We start from the raw sequence: 8,941 nt of genomic DNA, 5'->3' as shown, positions 1-8,941 counted from the left end.
ACCTCTCTTGCACATCAGTATCCATACCTAGTTATTTAAACAAATTACCTCTAATTATAAACATCTTAATATGCTGGCTCTGTGGATCCGCATCAGCTATGTTTGCCCATTCCTTCAATTCATGTGCATCCAACACAAAGTTCAATACTAGTAACTGCACAAAATCTAAAATACAATCCTCATTTCAGTATCTATGTAAACATATAGTCTGTTAACTTCATCATCTTCATCAAAAGTATGCCTAACCCCATTAGGAAGTGTTCTTGTTATCAGTGTATTCCTTAGCTTTCCCAAAATTATCTTCTTCTTACCAACATCTCTAGTCTTTTATCCTGCAATAACTCAGCCAACACTTAAATCCCCAAAAGCTGCTTGTGTTAATTTCTTTAAATCACAAATATCATGTGTAAATACTGGCCATTTAATACTCTGCATTGTGGGATAATAGTTTATTTTAAAGGGAACTAGAGAAACTAAGAACTAGAGAAATTAAGAAAGGCTTTTTTTTCCTAGAATTAATAAATGCACATCCTGTTCACTGGGGAAATTAAATCCACACTGAGCAATCTTCAATATGTTCAGAATATGACAGCGAGAATCCTATCAGGGATGCATTACACCTGTTTTCAAGTCCTTGCACTGGTTACCTATCAGGTTTCGAGTCAACTTCAAATTCCTCATCCTCATTCTGTACCTACAGTATATGGCTTATTATCTGTCTACTCCCCCACCTTTGTCTGTCTGACTCTGGTCTTCTAGCTGTCCTCAAGAACATCTACATTCTGTGGGTGACAGGGTCTTCTCCAGCTGCACCCCAGAGCTCTCAATTTGTATTCCCAGTGATATCAGTCACGTACCCTGAGTGCATTTAAATCTAACCTCAGAACCTTTCTTTTCAGAAGACTTAGTGTCTGTATCTGCTTCATTTTCTAATTTTGGTCGCACCTCTAACTGCTTGTCTTTCTTATATGTATTTACTTTGTAATCTGTGGTCCTTTTATCTGTTTTTACATCTACCATATTGCTTTGAGATGCCACCTTTAATGGTAATATATAAAATAAAGTTTTTTATTATTGTTATAGGGAAACATGATCAGATTTTCCCTGGTTCAGAAAAAAAGATCTAAAGTATACTAGTTTGTCACTCTTCTCATTCCCTTTGCTAAATGACTTTTCATACTAATCTGATCAATCTAACTGCCAGTTTTCTGTGCTTTCTCTATCCTGCTAGATTTGCAATTATTCTGAAAATTTTCATCTTGAAATAACTCATTTCTAAATACCCTTTTCACTGTTAACATCTTGCAGCAACCCTGCGACAAAATATACACTTAGCTCAACCTGACAGTTCATCCTGCTACCAACATTAAATAAAACAAATCTTAAGATTTCTATATTTATGTCTTTATTTAGTGGTTTCATTAGTGACAAAGGCTAAACTTTCTTGGAAAAATGTCTTTTATGTGTTGCGGAAAAAACTGACTTGCTTTAACAAAATATGTTTACAAGTCCTTTCACCTGGCAGTTTACCTAAATGCCCAACTATCTGAGAAGCCCTCCATGAAACCATAGTTGCTATTAATTCATTTAGGGCTCACTGACAGAATTGCTGTTTTTTATGCATGCTAATTTCTGATTCCTCACTCTGTTTCATGTTTATAGATAAGACTATTGATCGCGAAGGGAAATTGATGTACATGTTTACATGTTCTTTTGTAACATAGACCTTTTTGTGATTTTTTTGTATATCTAAGCAAGTGTTCCTGCATCCCTCTTCTGCACTATAGGCATGGCTTTTATTCTGTTTGCTCCATTTCTAAAACGTTTTGCTCATGTGCATTTTTGTATTTTTTTACACCTCTAGCACTTTAACGTCCTGAATTTTCATTTGCCTTAATTTGTAGAATGAATTTGAGTTTTAGCCTTAAAAATCTTAAGTTTTCACTATCTTTTGTTTCTTGTCCTACAACTGTTATTATTGATCACCATGACTTCATTCAGCCTTTCCTGAACGTCTATGACAGGCAGAGAGAGTGCTGTTTCTGGTGCGATCTTTTGCAGCTGACATTTCACTGTTTTAAACGAACAAGAAATTAGATTGCTCATAAATCACTTATTCTATATAAATACAGCGTAATTGCCCTCCGAAAATCCTCTTTTTCTTGTTCGTTTTAGAGACCTTGATCGAAACTGATTTTAGATGTCAGAAAGGATTTATTTTCTCTGTATTTCCTACATTGCTTTGTCGAGATTTTAACTTTATTTTTAGGCTCAGATTTCAACTATAAATCATACACTAATTAATAGCAGTAAATACTGATGTTTTGCTCCCTCTTACCACAAAAATATATATGTTTTGTAGCTGGGATGAACTTTATTTCGTACGCGTAGCTACTGCGATTTGGACACGAAGCGGTTAAAGATGGCGGCAAATCAGGCACCCAGAGGGGGGGGGGGGGGCGTCTTCTCGCCTCCATAACTAAAATGCCAAATAGGAGTGGCTTAAGCGACATACACAGTCGTGTAACTGACAGTTTGAGGTAGCCTATCGTGTAAATTTCGCTTTGTTGCTGATAGGTTAAGCTTTCGAAACTCTGCCCCAAAGTCATGTGACTGATTTTTCGCCCTGTTTCGTTGGTTAAACGCAATGATCACAAGCACCACCATGGTAACTGGGATGTGTAGTTTTTAATTCAGTTTGAATTATAACTGTACGTACTGTCTTCATATTTGGCCAGGGCTTTAAAGAGAAGGCGCGCCAAAAAATTTCGGTGCCGTCGTCTCCGCTTTAAAGGTACCCCCGTGCTGGAAGAATTTGACCTCGGAACGTTTGCCCAGCGTACTTAAACTTAATATGGTCAGTAACGGTAAACAGTAACATGGTAAGAAGGAGCACGTACAAACGTTTTCGAAATAACCACATGTAAGACTCTGATCCTAAAAATGTTTAGGGAGAAAGTGGAATACTGGTGTGTATTTTTTCTTTAAACTACCAATACCAGCCATATACAGTCTGTAACGTAGGGATTTCTATATGTCTTTATTTAGTGTTTACATTAGCGACAAAGGCTAAACTTTTAGCTTCAGTAACGTGTACATATCTCCCCTTTTTATAAAACGACTTGGTTGAAAACTGTTCCAGAGCCACTGTTGTTTCATCAGTGAAAAGTACATCATGAAATGCCTCTCCCTGTTCAATCCACTGGAAAAAGAAAAGGAGCATAAAGCTTCTGATGGTCATAAACGATATTCATTTAGGAGCAGCATCAGAGGTATGTTTTTAACTGCACTGCATTGGAGAGAATACCATAGTGTGTTTTTTTTTTACTCCCTGGCGGAAACTGGCTTCCAGAAGAATCAGTATGGCTCAGAGATTAAATAAAACTTCACAGACATTAACGAAGAGCATAACGCGTGTACTGTATACACTGCAAGTACAACCCAACTCTCTGCAGGAGTGCTGGCTGTGACGAATTGAACCGGTTTCACGGGTATTTTCAAAGTAGGAGGCGAGATTTCCAGCGAAAGACACCCCCCTCAAAAACCCAGTAAATACAGTACTTACTAGTTAAAGGCTAGGCTCCCGACTACGGCGAAAGGAACCCTTCTTTCATTAGAAGACAATGAACATATTTTAGCCCTGAATGAATTAATAGCAAACATAGTTTACATAAAAGACATTTTTCCAAGAAAGTTTAGCCTTTGTCACTAATGAAACCACTAAATAAAGACATATATAGAAAAATCTTAAGATTTTTAAAATACATGACTTTGCTAAAATTTATTTGAAAATAAAAACAATTACAACCGCCAGGGGAGAGAGAGAACAGGGGAGGGATGTTGGTTTTGCATAAGGGGCGGGGCTATGGAAAGTAGGTATGTTTGGGAATGTGTAGTTACATGTTCTGGCTGTTTGTGAATTATCGTTGTTGAGTATGGAGTGTTGAGGTATTGATTTTGTGTAATGCTTTATGTTGAAAATTGAGGTGGATTTTGTTTATGATAAACAGGATAAACTGGGATGGGAGGAAGGTTTGGTTTTGCATAAGGGGCGGGATTATGATAATTGGAGGACTTGCGAGTGTAAAATGGTTTGATTATTTGATTTTGTATTGTGGTTATCTATGTTTTTGGTTGGTATTATGTTTATATGGTTGTTTTTGTTGGTTGGTTGTTATTATGGTTATTAATAATACGATCTATAGTTGAAATCTGAGCCTAAATAAAAAAAAAGCAAGTGATTAGGTTTATGAGCAATCTAATTACTTATTCGTTTAAAAAGCTATATAAAATAAAGTTTATTATTAATTTGCTGGACAGAGCGGTGAACATTATTATGCATAAGACAAAGATAACGATCCTGATCAGTTTAGAAATCTGTGTACGCTGTAAGGTTTTTATTTCTTAAACTTTTAAAATACACGTTTAGAATTGAAAGAAATCCTCTTCCTGGTATAGCAAACCAGCACGTCTTTTTTCTCCAATCAGAGGGGTGTCAGATGGTGTCAGCCAATCACCATTCTGCGTTGGGTAGCAACGGGTGACTGTTCTCAGGCGGAAGATGTAAACAGCTTAATGTTCGTGTTAAATATTTTTTTTTAATTAAAATTCATTCTATACAGCAATCGCATATTTGGGTACCGTTTCATAAAACTTTCATGCTTAAAATGTTTAGGGAGAAATGGAAGACTGGTGTGTATTTTTTCTTTAAACTACCAAGACCAGCCATACACAGTACAGTTTACATACATACAGTAATGTTTTAAATTAATATCGTTTATGACCTTCAGATGCGTTATGCTCCTCTTCTTTTTATGCTCAGCTACTAAAATTTCCCTTTAGTGGTAAAATCCATATAAATATTCAAAACTAAGCGGATTAAAATGTGCACAGTAAAGACATTAAATGATTCAATCTTTGCACTACCAACCAATGCACCACGAGTGCCCCTGTCGGTCATTTTGGCCAGCCAATCACTTGCCCTGCGGTATGCTCCGGTGCCCCGCGGTGGCTTGTGGGTAGGTTACCATACCGCGGGTTTTTACCGCGCATTTTGAATGGCTGCATCTGTATTTCAAAGTCGTTCTCCGTTTCAAAAAAACATTTCCAAAATACAAGCCTTGCAGACAGACACGCCTCAGAGGACTTAAGGGTGGCTTCATGTCGGAATGATAATGTCTCCCCGTCCGGACATGAAAATGCCACTTTGTTACACACAAAAAAAGAATCAACAACAGAGAAATGCCCACAAGCATTTGAAAAGCCGCACCACGTCGCACTTGAAATAGCTCTTACATTAGTGGTAGACGCAGGAATCGCCTTTTTATTTACGCTCTTACCAACGCGATGGAAAGCAAAACAAAGCAAAGCAGAGCAAAACAAAACGAACAAACGAAAACCCTCACGTCCCGCACTTGCGTATAACGCCGTTACGTGCCCAAGCGGTATTGTAAGTCATCCTAGCACTGCACGCCGGGGTGTACGGTATATGGGAACGAGCACACGCCACGAATCGTCTCGAATCACTCCCTACAGCTGTAAGGCGCCTTGAAGCGTGCACCGCCAACATTCTTCTTTGCGCATCTGTGAAAGGTAAACTCTTGAGCAAACTCTAAACCAGCTCTAAGGAAACTAATCCGATTAGACGTTACTTTGACTCATCCTTTAAGGGACCTTTGTTAATTGGAGAAATCAATGATTTCGAATGAATTCTGTATGCGTTAAAAGACAGCTATACACAGAAAACATGCAGGACACTGCTCATGATGTTTCCCGAGCCGAAACACAGAGCGTTTTTCCAAGCCATCTGACAAAGCCCGCCCACTGAAAACTGCACCAGATCGTGTAAAGACGTTCAACTTTGTAACTACTGCACGCACAGGAAGCAGAATAAATTCCTCTTTTCAAACTGTCAAAGGTTTGCTTTGCGAACGCTGCAGGACATCGCACAATCTCTTTTGAACGGGGACAAACGATTTCTTATGAGGCGCACTAAGTACAGACGTTTAAAAAGCTCCACTCATGCCGACCATGCAGCATGAAGAAGCGCAACCTAACGTTTGCATTCCTAGCACTGTTGCAACCTAGCACTGTTGCATTCCGCCTATCAGTAGCTAAGAGAATATAATTTAAGGCTCTTGTTAATGCTGTTTCAGAAACCAGACTGAAATTTCTCAAGTATATTATTTGAATCCAGATACGATTGACGTTGGGCAACAACTATTCTCTCAAAACTTTTAGATTGAAATGGGACCTTTGAGACAGGCCTGTAGTTGTTAAGAACTTGTGGATCCAAATTTGACTTCTTAAGGAGCGGTCTAACAACCGCTACCTTAAATTGATCAGGTACAACGCCTGACGTAAGCGATGCATTCATCATACTAATTATAGGTCCTGCCAGTCCTTCGAGGGAATCTTTGACTAGCTGAGTGGGGATGGGATCTAGCGAACAGGTGGTTGACTTTGTCTTACGTCTGTGTCCATGAGTCCACCATAAGAAGAAATCTGAACAGGAGTGGTGATCATGCGAGGTCACCATGGAGGAAACCACTGCTCTCCCCCCCAAAAAAACCACCACTGCCCCTCTCAAGTTTGCTAAAGACCACATGGATGTTCCACAGCAACTCCTGGAACAATGTTCTGTGGACAGACGTGACAAAAGTTGAACTTGTTGGTAAATGTGCACAGCTTATGTTTGGAGATAACAAAACACTGCATACCAACTCCAAAACCTCATCCCACCTGGGAAGCATAGCGGAGGCTGTACGGCTTGAAATCATCGAGGGACCGATGAATTCCAAGATGTATCAGGAAATTCTACAGCAGAATGTCAGGGTGTCTGCCTGTGATCTAAAACTCGAAAGACGCTGGGTCATGCAGCATGACAAAAACAAAGGAGTACATCAACAACAGAGTGGCTGAAACAGAAGAAATTCCGTATTTTGGGATGGCCAAGTAAGAGTCCTGACCCCAATCCCATTGAAGTGCTGTGGCGTGATCTGAAGCAGGCCGTTCAGCGCAAGACATCCCAAAAATATACATGAACTGAAACAGTTTTTCATAGAGGAATAGGCCAAAATGCCTCCTAACCGCTGCTCAGGTCTGACCAGCCGCTACAGAAAGTGGGGGTTGAGGTTTTTGTCATAAAGGAGGTTCCACTAGCTCCTTAATATAAGGGTTCACGTACTTTTTCCATCAATGACCTTGATTGTTTAAACCATTTGGTCAATAAAGAAACAGCAATGTCAAATGTTGGGCGTGTGTTGTTTGTTAAATCAGACTCTCTTTATTAATTATTATGACTTAGATAAAGATAAGATCACATGTTAGGAGCCATTCATGCAGAAATCCACATCATTCCGAAGGGCTGTTTACAAAAGTTTTTCTCCCAACTGTATGTGAGAGAAAAGCAGAGACGCTCACTGAGTAAGGTCGGGTTGTAGCTTTGCAAATCACAAGGACATTTCTACGCTCAAAATGGGACAGGAGCACCCCAAATGGGACTCAAACCCACAATCCCTGTTTTAGGAGGCCAGTGTCTTAGCCATTAGGCCACTGGGTAGGGTCAATCACGCTGATGAGAGCCAGTTTTTTTTTCCTTTGCTTTTTCAAAGGGATCCCCAAAATTAGGGAAGTTAGGCAGCAGAAGGTTTACTGTGACCTGAGAAGGACCGGCATCCAATCACGGTGGTACACACACACACGCTCTCACTCATCTGAGCTACACGGCTACCAAGATGATCTCAGGTGCGCCGAGCTGGTACGGAACATATTGAACTGATCGACGACGAATTGTCTCTCAGACAGGCTTTTCACCTCTGAGCTCCCTGACTGACAGTGATCAGCTAGGTAGTGAAACAGTCAGCTGCTTCTAAGCCTTAAACAGCTGCATCTCGGCGCTTCCACGGAGAGATGATTTGAAAGCCGAACATCGCCCATTGGGAACACCTTTCTATCACTAGTTTAAGAGACTCTTAAGGTCTTGCAGAGGTGCCTGTCTAATAGCATGTGCTTTGCAAGCTATAGGTGTTTAGGCTGAGGCAGAATGCCTGTTAACAAAATGTTTTTCTAAAGGGGCCTCGCACTCTTTTCCAAGCAATGGTCACCATCCCCACCGAGTGTCACAATGTAGTCATGTCCTAGGACATCACCTGTTAGTCTCCATTTGTCTGCCACCAACACTTTAGGTTACGGAGTCACAACCGCACCCCTGAGACCAGAGGAGCCATTGGCGTTCTGGCGGCGCAGATTGGGCTGAAGATGGGACGCTTGAATCTCGCTGTTGGAGGCCGTCTGAAACTGACCCAAGCCTTTCCCTTGAATTAAATGTAAATAAGAAATGAACCCCAGAAGCACATGGAATCAATCACGTGTTTCCTTTGAGCCGTTTCAGAGACTGCTCCAGAGTTTACCTTGCACAGATGCGCAAAGATTAATGATGGGGGTGCACGCTTCCAGGCGTCTTACAACTGTAGGGACTGTTTAGAGACAATTCGTAGATTGTTCTCATTTCCCTCTATTCCCCGTGTTGCAGTGGTTGGATGACGTAAATTCCTGCTTCGACACGTAACGGCATTATAATCAAGTGCAGGAGCTGAGGGCTTTAGTTTTGTTTCGTTTTCCATGGCGTTCGTAAGCGCGCAAATCAAAGGCAATTCCTGCGTCTAACACGAATGTAAATGCTTTTGAAAGTGCAGTGTGGTGCAGCTTGTAAAATCCTTTTCCACATTTGTGGTTTGTTGATGTTTTTTCTGTCTGCCAAAGTTGCATTTTGACATCCGGACTGGGGGACTTTATCATTTGAACGTGAAGCCAGCCTTAAACCCTCTGAGGCGTGTCTGTCTGCCGGCACGAATCTTGTGAAAGGTATTTTTTTTAACGGAGAGCAACTTTAAAAAGGTTTCCGCAGCCAAATCGCAGTCCGTGTTTGATTATAGGAGGA

Source organism: Lepisosteus platostomus, unplaced genomic scaffold, assembly GCF_059453375.1.
Source record: "Lepisosteus platostomus isolate fLepPlt1 unplaced genomic scaffold, fLepPlt1.hap1 Scaffold_80_H1, whole genome shotgun sequence".
NCBI lineage: Eukaryota > Metazoa > Chordata > Actinopteri > Semionotiformes > Lepisosteidae > Lepisosteus > Lepisosteus platostomus.
This window is presented reverse-complemented; position numbering follows the sequence as displayed.